This window comes from Nomascus leucogenys, chromosome 16, assembly GCF_006542625.1.
Source record: "Nomascus leucogenys isolate Asia chromosome 16, Asia_NLE_v1, whole genome shotgun sequence".
In the NCBI taxonomy this organism is placed as follows: domain Eukaryota; kingdom Metazoa; phylum Chordata; class Mammalia; order Primates; family Hylobatidae; genus Nomascus; species Nomascus leucogenys.
In genome coordinates this window covers 37,773,174-37,785,489 of record NC_044396.1, presented here as the reverse complement: position 1 = coordinate 37,785,489, position 12,316 = coordinate 37,773,174, and positions in this window count along the sequence as shown.

The following is a 12,316-nucleotide window of genomic DNA, read 5'->3' as shown; positions in this document are numbered from 1 at the left end:
CAGGGATGAAGCCCACTTGATCATGGCGGATAAGCTTTTTGATGTGCTGCTGGATTCAGTTTGCCAGTATTTTATTGAGGATTTTTGCATCAAAGTTCATCAAGGATATTGGTCTGAAATTCTCTTTTTGGTTATGTCTCTGCCAGGCTTTGGTATCAGGATGATGCTGGCCTCATAAAATGTGTTAGGGAGGATTCCCTCTTTTTCCGTCAATTGGAATAGTTTCAGAAGGAATGGTACCAGTTCCTCCTTGTACCTCTGGTAGAATTCAGCTGTGAATCCATCAGGTCCTGGACTCTTTTTGGTTGATAAGCTATTGATTATTGCCACAATTTCAGAGCCTGTTATTGGTCTATTCAGAGATTCAACTTCTTCCTGGCTTAGTCTTGGGAGGGTGTATTTGTCAAGGAATTTATCCATTTCTTCTAGATTTTCTAGTTTATTTGCATAGAGGTGTTTGTAGTATTCTCTGATGGTAGATTGTATTTCTGTGGGATCGGTGGTGATAACCCCTTTTTCACTTTTTATTGCATCTATTTGATTCTTCTCTCTTTTCTTCTTTGTTAGTCTTGCTAGCGGTCTATCAATTTTGTTGATCTTTTCAAGAAACCAGCTCCTGGATTCATTAATTTTTTGAAGGGTTTTTTGTGTCTCTATTTCCTTCAGTTCTGCTCTTATTTTAGTTATTTCTTGCCTTCTGCTAGCTTTTGAATGTGTTTGCTCTTGCTTTTCTAGTTCTTTTAATTGTGATGTTAGGGTGTCAATTTTGGATCTTTCCTGCTTTCCCTTGTGGGCATTTAGTGCTATAAATTTCCCTCCACATGCTGCTTTGAATTTGTCCCAGAGATTCTGGTATGTTGTGTCTTTGTTCTCTTTGGTTTCAAACAACATCTTTATTTCTGCCTTCATTTCATTATGTACCCAGTAGTCATTCAGGAGCAGGTTGATCAGATTCCATGTATTTGAGTGGTTTTGACTGAGTTTCTTAATCCTGAGTTCTAGTTTGATTGCACTGTGGTCTGAGAGACAGTTTGTTATAATTTCTGTTCTTTTACATTTGCTGAGGAGAGCTTTACTTCCAACTATGTGGTCAATTTTGGAATAGGTGTGGTGTGGTGCTGAAAAAAACGTATATTCTGTTGCTTTGGGGTGGAGAGTTCTGTAGATGTCTATTAGGTCCACTTTGTGCAGAGCTGAGTTCAATTCCTGGATATCCTTGTTAACTTTCTGTCTCATTGATCTGTCTAATGTTGACAGTGGGGTGTTAAAATCTCCCATTATTATTGTGTCAGAGTTTAAGTCCCTTTGTAGGTCACTCAGGACTTGCTTTATGAATCTGAGTGCTCCTTTGTTGGGTGCATGTATATTTAGGATAGTTAGCTCTTCTTGTTGAATTGATCCCTTTACCATTATGTAATGGCCTTCTTTGAGTTCATATGGAAACAAAAAAGAGCCCACATCGCCAAGTCAATCCTAAGCCAAAAAAACAAAGCTAGAGGCATCACGCTACCGGACTTCAAACTATACTACAAGGCTACAGTAACCAAAACAGCATGGTACTGGTACCACAACAGAGACATAGATCAATGGAACAGAACAGAGCCCTCAGAAATAATGCTGAATATCTACAACTATCTGATCTTTGACAAACCTGACAAAACCAAGCAATGGGGTAAAGGATTCCCTATTTAATAAATGGTGCTTTGAAAACTGGCTAGCCATATGTAGAAAGCTGAAACTGGATCCCTTCCTTATACCTTATACAAAAATTAATTCAAGATCAAATAAAGACTTACATGTTAGACCTAAAACTATAAAAACCCTAGAAGAAAGCCTAGGCAATACCATTCTGGACATAGACGTGAGCAAGGACTTCATGTCTAAAACACCAAAAGGAATGGCAACAAAAGCCAAAATTGACAAATGGGATCTAATTAAACTAAAGAGCTTCTGCACAGCAAAAGAAACTACCATCAGAGTGAACAGGCAACCTACAGAATGGGAGAAAATTTTTGCAACCTACTCATCTGACAAAGGGCTAATATCCAGAATCTACAAACTCAAACAAATTTACAAGAAGAAAACAAAAAACCCCATCAAAAAGTGGGCAAAGGACATGAACAGACACTTCTCAAAAGAAGACATTTATGCAGCCAAAAAACACATGAAAAAATGCTCATCATCACTGGCCATCAGAGAAATGCAAATCAAAACCACAATGAGATACCATCCCACACCAGTTAGAATGGCCATCATTAAAAAGTCAGGAAACAACACGTGCTGGAGAGGATGTGGAGAAATAGGAACACTTTTACACTGTTGGTGGGACTGTAAACTAGTTCAACCATTGTGGAAGTCAGTGTGGAGATTCCTCAGGGTTCTAGAACTAGAAATACCATTTGACCCAGCCATCCCATTACTGGGTATATACCCAAAGGACTATAAATCATGCTGCTATAAAGACACATGCACACGTATGTTTGTTGCGGCACTATTCACAATAGCAAAGACTTGGAACCAACCCAAATGTCCAACAACGATAGACTGGATTAAGAAAATGTGGCACATATACACCATGGAATACTATGCAGCCATAAAAAATGATGAGTTCATGTCCTTTGTAGGGACATGGATGAAACTGGAAACCATCATTCTCAGTAAACTATCGCAAGGACCAAAAACCAAACACCGCATGTTCTCACTCATAGGTGAGAATTGAACAATGTGAACTCATGGACACAGGAAGGGGAACATCACACTCCGGGACTGTTGTGGATTGGGGTGAGGGGGGAGGGACAGCATTAGGAGATATACCTAATGCTAAATGACGAGTTAATGGGTGCAGCAAACCAACACGGCACATGGATATATATGTAACAAACCTGCACATTGTGCACATGTACCCTAAAACCTAAAGTATAATAATAAAAATAAAAAAAAAACAAGTGACTAAGAAGAATTTAGATATAAACATAGGATTGTTGAAATAAAAGTGTCAATATCAAGGAGGACTATGAAATCAAAACAAAAATAAAAAGGAAAAAAGTCAAAGAAAAGGAAAATACAAGAGAAAAATTAAAGATCTATACAGACCATCTCTGGCAAATAGAGGCTTATAAATTGAGAAGATGGAAGACATGAAATGAACAAAAAATTTTGTAGTATTAGAAAAAGGCACAAACATTCAAGTTGGAAGGGCTGGCTAGCAAGTAGGAAAGATGCAAAAATGACAGAAATTTTGGAGAAACGAAGATCTTGAGGATATCCTGAGATCCACAGAGATAAAAAAAAAAAATACAAATATTCTACAAAGGAATCCAAAAGCCTCCAGACTTCTCATTTATCAAAGTGTATGCTAAAAAGCAGTGGAACAGTGCTTGCAAAGTTATAAAAACAACTGATACACACACACATATGTGCACACCTGTACACAATGGGATATAATTCAGCCTTAGAAAAGAATGAAAGCTTACAATTTGTGACAACACAGAAGAATCTGGAGAACATCATGTTAAGTGAAATAAGCCAGATGCAGAAAGACAAATCCAGCATGATCTCACTTACATGAGGAGTCCAAAAATATCAAACTCAGAAACAAAGTGTAGAATGGTGGTTACCAGAGGCTCAGGGAATGGAGATGTGGGAAGATGCTGTCCAAGGAATACAGTTTCAATTATGCAATACAAGTAAGTTCTGAAGGGATAATGCACAACAATGTGAATATAGTTAACAATATGATATTGTATGCTCAAAATTTGCTAAAAGGTTAGATCTTAAGTGTTCTCACCTCAAAAAAAATTGTAACTGTGAGGTGAACATGTTAATGGCTTGATTGTGATGAATATTTCACAATGTATGCATATAGCAAATCATCAAGTTGTATGACTTAAATATATTCCATTTTAAACTGTCAACTACATCTCAGTAAAGTTGGGAAAATAATTAATAAGTAAATAAGTTGTGAAATGTTTTAAGCATAGAAAAAATATCTAAAGAAATGTATGTCCCACCTTTAGGATTTAACACGTTTTCACTTTGACACAAACAATTCCAACCTACATCCTTCCCCACTCTCCTTCCCAAGGAACTTCTGACCTGCTGTTTGTGTGCACTTTTATCATGGGGATTTTTATAACTGTATTAAATGTGCATGTATCCATAAACAATTTATACTATTACTGTTTTTATTTTTAAAAAGGTAAATGGCACTAAATTGAACATACCTGCAAGTTATTCCTTTACTCATATTTAGATAATTTAACACATTTATAAGTGTTCACTTATTAATAGCCTATTGTTTAGTTAAATGCCTATGTCTTTTTGTGCCTTTGAAGCACATCCTTTGGTCAGGATCCGGAAATGATGAAGATGCATCTTTCTTCCAGAATCTGACTAGATGGTTTTTAAAATGCCAGGCTCAGTGACCAGGGCAGGCTATGAAGAATGCCTCAGGGCTGGTTCTCTGCAGTGATGATTAATGTGCTGCTGACCTCTAGACTCAATCACAGCCCAACACAGGAGGATTCGTGTCAACTGAGAAGAGAAGAATTGCCCTCTGTCCTTTGGCCCTGGGCCTGCCTACAAGTCAGCAACTAATTGGTCACTGATATGGTCTGGCTTAAATGGATTAGGGAAATGTCTCCTGCCCAACAGATCTTTCACCACTAGCTTCCTGCTGATATAGTAAATCTCACCAATAAGGATCCATCTGTAGTTACCCAACTATTCTTTATGGAAATACCATAGGCATTAAGCTCAATCAACCAAAAACACCTTATTTCAAGTGAATTCACATACTCTGATGTTAAAGTAGCTCCATGTTGAATGAACAGGGATAGGTGAGTTTGGATAGAGGAAATTATAGACAAATATGAAACACTCAACCTAACCCAAGTGGAGATTCTGAACTTCCAAGGCCCAAACAAGTGATCCACGGGGTGCCCCTTTTGAAAGGAATGATCTTCATTTATTTAGTGTGGATGAGGACATCTGATTACACTGATACATTTTAATACTTTCATCTTTCAGGATATAAATAAGGAATTTATTGCACGGGATTTGTTTTTTGAGCCAATTCCATTCTTGGGAGCAAGAGTAAAAAGTTTGAAAATGATCTAAATATAAAATACAAATATAATAACAAAGTTATATGATAAAATAAATCTATTTTTCAAGAAAGCAGCACTGTATCATGAATTATTCAACTTCAGAATTTCAACTCATGTCTGCCATCCAAATTTGTTAACAGTGGCGTATGGATTCTCTGGATCACATGGCCTGACTTGCAGCACCTTGTGTTGCAAGAATACTCAGGGTCTAGGATGAAGTATGATAAGTGTGCCTGTTTGTGTGTTCTAATTTTTCTGAGATGGAGGGGCAGCCATAGCCAGTGAATGGGAAGGGCTTGGGGACTGTTTTCATGGACATCAAGGTGCTTGAGTACACGTGTGCATGTGCTTCCTTGCAAGAAGCATATCAGAAATTCAGAGAAGGCCAGGCAGGGTGGCTTACACCTGTAATCCCTCCTTTGGGTGGCTGAGATGGGGGGATTGCTTGAGACCAGGAGTTCAAGATCAACCTGGGCAACATAGTGAGACCCCCACCTCTAGAAAACAAAATAGCCCTGCATCATGGTATACACCTGTAGTCCCAGCTACTTGGGAGGCCGAGATAGGGAAGGATGGCTTGAGCCCAGGAGGTTGAGGCTGCAGTGAGCCATGATGGCACCACTGCACTCTAGCCTAAGTGACAGAGCAAGATCCTGCCTCTAAAGAAGAAAAAAAAGAAATACAGAGAATAACAGAATTACTTGAAGGAGAAGAAAGCCTGTTTTGCTCAATCAGTATATAACTTGTGAGAGGTAAACTGAAAAAGAAAGGTGTTCAGATCCAGCTGCACCCAGGCATCCTTTGCCCCTGTATGAGCCAAGGTAGATTCTACAAACAAACGAAGGTGATCAGAAACACAACCAGCCTGCCTGAAAGGAGTCCAGAGACTTCCAAAACACAAATGTGATCACCAGAGCCTTGGCCTGGCTACCTGTCACTTTCAGAACAAGGTCTACACCCCAGGATGGGATTCAGTGCTGCGTCCTGCTTTTCTTACTACAGGGGTTTGTCTCTGCCCACAGCTTCTCACACTCTGTACTTCCTACTGAATAACCTGCAGTCAGTACCTCATCTCAGGCAGCCCCATTTGGCCTGATTAACTCCAACTCACTCTTCCAGACTCCACTGAGGCAGTACCATTTTATCCAGGAAGCCTTCCCTGACTTCCTGCCCCAAGAGCTGACCAGGCTCCTCTGTTGTGTGCTCATTGCATTCTGACAGCCCTTTGGATCAGCTGCAAGTGCCAGGCTCTCAGGCACATGAACTTTCTTGCTGGTCAGAATGTCCTCAGGACCATATTCATTCCCAGGCACAGCGACAGGATATGTATGTGTTCTGAATGAATGAATAACTGAATGAATATTTGGGAAATAAGAAAAAGAGAGCCTAGCAAAAATAGAAGCAAATCTTAGGGAGTAAAGGCAGTGAAAGTAATGTTTGGGCTGATACTGCAGAGATGGGATTGCGCAGGAAAAGTATGAGCTGAGACAAAACAAGATTTTAGGGAAAAGAATCACAGGGCAGAGGACATATTCACCTTTACTGGATTCTAAAAGACAGGCTGACAAAGAGCCCAGAGCAAAGATTCCTTGCAGAAATGTTTTGAGATAATTCTCCCATTCAAGCAAATTGACACATACAAGAGGAGAAGGGGTTCAGGAGCAGAGGCAGTAGCAGCAATCAGGTATCAAATGCAGATGGTAGCACCATGATCCTAAAGCTCTGAGAAGGTTCCTGGTGGGTCTGAAAAAAAAAAAAAAGCAGGGAGCCCATCAAGAGATGGAGGCTGCAGGAAATGCCAAACCATGGGCTTTGTTTTCACAATTGAATTTTATAAATACAGGTTATCCTATTCTTAAAGAAGGCAAACTCTGTCTCAACCAGACTCCAACTTTGATCCATCATTCAAATACTAGGACCACTGGTGATAGGATAAAATGAAAACATGAGTTAAGAGATTTCAAATACAGTGTCTACTCTACAGGAAGAAGGGGTATTCAGTGAAGACCATGGCATTGTAAATTTGCAAATTTAGCCAGCAAATACAAGTTTTCTTGATGTCACTGCCTAAGTATTAGGTTGGGGCAAAGGTAATTCCGGTTTACGCCATTACTTTCAATGGCAAAAACCACAATTAGAAAAGACTATGCATTAGTCAAGGACTTGTTAGGACATGCTAATTTGGGGGATTTCTGTCTTCAAAATCATCTTTAATTTTATAGAACCATCGGCATAGACTCACTGGTAACTTAGAAAAGTTGAAAGTGCTCTTTTGATCTCTTCTGTTTTCCCTCTTCCCAAGTATGTGATCTGTGGCTGACAGCAGTAATGATGTTATTAATTACAATAGTTTCATACATTGAGCACTCACTACACAGCAGCCAGTGTGGTACTACTGCTTTATGTAAATTGAATCCTCACAGTAACCATAAAAAGCAGATACTCTTATTAACCCTGAACTGCACTTTGAAGAAAACACTATGATAAAAAGAAACTCAGAATAGACTGGTGAAAGACAAAGTCACTCAGCTGGTAAGAGACAAAGCCAGAAACCACACCCGTCTCATCAAATTCTAGAGCTCACATGCTAATTACTGTGCCATGCTGCCTCCCAGATTCTAACTTATATATTAGCTTGTTAGAACACGGGATTTGGGGTTTTCGTCATTGTTTGGTTGACTGGTTGGTTGGTTGGTTGGTTAATTGGCTGGCTGGTTTTCCTGAGAATGAATATTATGAAAGGATGTTTAGATTGTAAGTTGCTGGAATGATATATTTGGTTGAGTATTTAGCTGTGTTTCTCTGTTCACCAAATGCCCACCTGGTGAAACAGTTCCATGAATCTTATTGGCTCTTGAGAAAATACTACTTAGAGAGACTTGAGTATGGAGTAATACAGTGCTGGCATGTCTGGTTTTGCTTGTTGTTGAATCCTAGCTACTAACACAGATGCCTGTTCATCTAACTGGTGTTCAAGAAGTATTCATCGAGTGTCTGAATTGGGTGAATGGCCTGCAGGAATTCCATGTAGGGACAGGAAAGGTGTCCCAGGTTACAGTTGCTAAAGTAGAGCCCCCAGCCCCGGTCAGACTCCAGGGTGGAGCTGCTCAGATCTCCAAGCCAGAGGAGGAACTACATAAACTGAGACACTCCCATGTGGGTTTCATAACCAGTGTTCTTAATGTATCTGTGGAGATGCAGATGCAGGAGCTTTCATTTTTCTTGAGATTTGATCTCTTCAAATAAAGATGTGCCTTTTCCACTTTTTCATGACATGTACAACTTTGAAGAATATACTAGGACAATAAAATATTTGATTCTATTTTGCATATGGTCAGGCAATAAAACTGTCCTTGACATCTTGGCTGAGAAACTTGGTTGGACAATACTGCAGGCTCTGGCCTGACAAGGGAAGTAAATGAGCAGAGACAACTTCTTGCAAGAAACTAATGGCACCATCCATTCTATTTTCCTGGATTGGGTGGATGGGGGAAGTGGCTACTCAACTCATCATTCCCAGAAGGAGTATAGAAGCAAAGATTGGGAAAGCACCTCCCCAGGGTGAATCCTTATCCCTGCCTGTAACTCCTGAGATGCCTTCAAAGTTAGAGATTAAAGGCACTTTTCAATATGCCTGGTTATCTCCTCTTAGGAATAAATTCAGCATCACATATTTGTGTCTGGATAAGGTTGAGATTTGAGGTTTCTTTCCCAAAACACAAATAACATTATGCTTAGTCTTGTTCATCTGGGGAAAAAAAAAAAAAGGACTAGGTATGAGGCTTGAGCCTGAAGCCCTGAGCTCATAATAAAACTTATTTGCTGTGCTTACATTTTTCTTGTCCTAAATGCAACCACTCTAGTTAGCTGATTAGGGATTCAGAGATTTAGGATTTAGCCCTAGATAATAGCTATTCTCTTGGGAACTAGCATCATGCACAAGCCATATGACCGCAAGCTTATTACTTAATCTAAGCTTGTTTATTCATCTGTAAAATGTGTTGTGCCAAGGCTTAATGAGAGAATGTTTGTAAAAGTATAAACTGCAATGTGCTCTGGTTATTAACAACATTTATAAAGTGGTTTCCACTTAGTTCCACATGAAGTGTTCCAAAATTGGATGATAGCAGTTTTAGCAACAGCTAAGTGTAGTGAAGCTGCCTGGATATAATTCAACCGTTTAGAACTTACTACAGTTAAAATGTCATCCTCACCAACTTTAAACGTGCTTAATTATAATTAAGAGCCTGAAAATCAAGGCATTTCTTTTACTTGCCTCAGCAACGATGACAATTTGATGCTGGAATTATCTCCTGCCAAATATCTGTTTTCCTCTTTCTCTTCTTCATTATTCAAAAATAAAACTACTTTCTTGCAATTCTCTACATATTTACTTCTCTTGGAATTAAAACTGCAGAAATTACTGTCCCCGTTTTGTTCACACAAGCATATTTTGTTAGAAATACAGTAGTCAGGAGTAAAGTATAGCAACACTTAAAACCCTGAAAACCAGATAAAAATGAATTTTTGGCTCGTGGAAACACTCAGATTGTTTCGAGCTCACTCATTTCCTATATTTTTCTCAAGACAGATCATTCATGTTTATAAAAAATATATATAACTGCTATATATCTGCAATAAAAGTTAAGTAAACAAATACTGTATGTCCCCAATAGATACAACACAAATACTTAAAGTGACTTTATCTATCACAGCACAGACTTTTGGATGGAGGTAGTAGGAACATAATCAGTTATAGAATCGGCTTGATTACAAGTGCATCCTGCCCTCTGGCGGCCAGCCCGCCTTCCCTAGCCCTGCTTGGGAAGCCTGTCGTTCTTCTGACAATGAATTGTTTCCCAAGTAAATGACAATCTTGAGCACACTTGTTTTCCAATAAATAAAGCTTTCAAATTTTAACATATCTTTTCATTACTTTAATTTTTAGGCAGGGTTACTTATTAATCTTTATTTTGTTTCTTTTCAAGAACGTCTTAAATTACAAATACTTTAAAATGCTTTTTCATTTCAAATATTTTTTCTATTTCATACATTTTGTATATGAACACTTTCATATATTTTATATATTTATAAAATAAGATAAGGTGTATTACCAGTATATACAATATCACCAATCCTTTTGATGAATTGCATTCACCAAAATGGAGTTCTAATTTGCCTATTTTGAGTAAAGATTACAGAATAATTGAGACGGTGCTTTCTAAAACCATGACTGGGGCAAGTATTTATTATACTGTACTTTCACTTTCCTCAATTTCCTTCAAATTATGTACAACATTTACATAATCATTATAAAAATTATATATATATATATATATATATCACCTAGACGAGGCGGAGAGTGAGTCCGGCCAGGGCCCCGCGCCTCCAGACCCGCCACCCCAGACCTGCACAGAGAGGTATCCCAGCACCGACTACATGGCAGGCTCTGGAATTCAAACCAAAACAACCCTGCCCTCCCAGAGCAGGCAAAGATGACCCAGATGCAGAAACAGAGGCTTGCCCGGGGCCGCCCAGCCTGCCCTGCAGATCTCACCTTGAAAGAACCAGGCGAGTGGAGCTGGGCAGAAGTTGGGAGGCCAGCTGAGGCCCCAGAGGCCCGGCCCTTCCAGTCCTGGCCTCGCCGCCACTCCCAGAGCCAGCGCAGCCTGGCCTTCTACACCACCTGCGACGCCCAGGTGGTCCAGCGGGCTTCCAGTTCAAGAACGGTAGGCAGCAGCGGCCCACCCCGCCTCGGGTTCGAGCCCTGGTCATCCCATCCGCGAGGGCTGCACAGTGCAGCTGACGCAGGCCGCCCAGGAGTTGCCGGGGGCTGGGTGCAGGGCCAGGTCGCGCTACCAGCGGCTCGCCGTGCTGGCGCAGTGCTGGCGGCCTTGCCTGGGGGCTGCCCGCCCCAGCCCCGCTGGCCCAGTGCCTTCCCACCCAAGGAGAGCGCGGTGCCTTCTGGAGCACCGAGCCCTCCCCGGCCCCGCGGCCACTTCCTGGCCCGGCCCTGTGGGGGCGGTGAGAACCGTCCCAAGTGCCCCTGAGGTGGCCAGGGCGCCTGTTCCAGGGGGACGCAAGCCCGGAGCCCCGCTGGGCCAGGTCCTCCTCAGGGAAGTCTGGCCCTGGGGAAACCGTAGTCAAGGCGAGCCCAGCGCGCCCTGGGGGCCGGGTTTCGGGACGTAAGCTCTCAGAAGGTGCTGGATTCCGAGGAGGCCTTAGGACCATGTGGCTCGGAAAGCCCAGCCTCGGAGACTGTCGTGCCTGACGCTGAGGAGAGATAGGGCCTGGAGGAGCTTTGGAGCCTCAAGGACTGGTTTCCCGAGAATTGCAGCCCAGGCCTGGCCCGAGCGACCCCGCAGAGGCCTTGCGGGGCCCACAGCTCACATAGTCACTGGGCCCAAAGATGATGATCTGTGGCCTGAAAAGCAAATGCGGTCTGCCCTGGTCCTTCTGAGTCCTGACAGGGCCCGCAGTGTGGGCGGAGAGGGGAGTTACTGGTGGCAGCCAAACCCGGGCCTCACCCTGTCCCAAGGCCTAGGAGGAACTGGCCCGGCTCCAGACCACCTGCCCGCCTCCAGGAGCAGCAGGCTCGGTGTTGCTCTGGGAGGCAGTGGCCCCCTGGCCTTCCCTGGACGCATCCTTCAGTCTCGTCCCCCAGGTCTGAGGCTCCTTGGGAGCTCTCCTGACCTCCAGTCCTGGGCTAGGCAGCTTGGCCCGAGCTGACCCTAAAACAGGTTCCTTCTAAGAGAGGAGGCCAAGAGTTGGCCCGTGGCCAGGAAGGCCTGGGCGCTGACCCAGTGGCAGAGAAAAAGCAGCCCAAAGCTGTGCATGGCTTCCGGAGGCCCCCTCCAACTGCAGGCGGCCCCTCGCATGCCCTCTTCTGGCTCACTCCAGCCCCAGTATTCCTAGGGGACACGGGGTCTCGTCTTGCTGCTGGCTGACCGCTGTTCCCATCTTCTTAGTCACCAGTGCCAGTTCTTCAGGAAGAGAGAACCTCGGGGCTGGGACACCCGGTTCTCACGTAGGTCCTATTTACAGCCCTCAGTGCCCCACACCAGGGACCCCCTGAGGACACCTCTGCCTTAACCTTGATTTCCCAGAAGGCTGCCTCTTGGTAACGGACAGACTCGGCCCAAAGCCCCTTCCTTCTGTCTTTGGAGACCCTGGGCTTGGGAAATACGAAGGAAGTGTGGCTGGGGGAA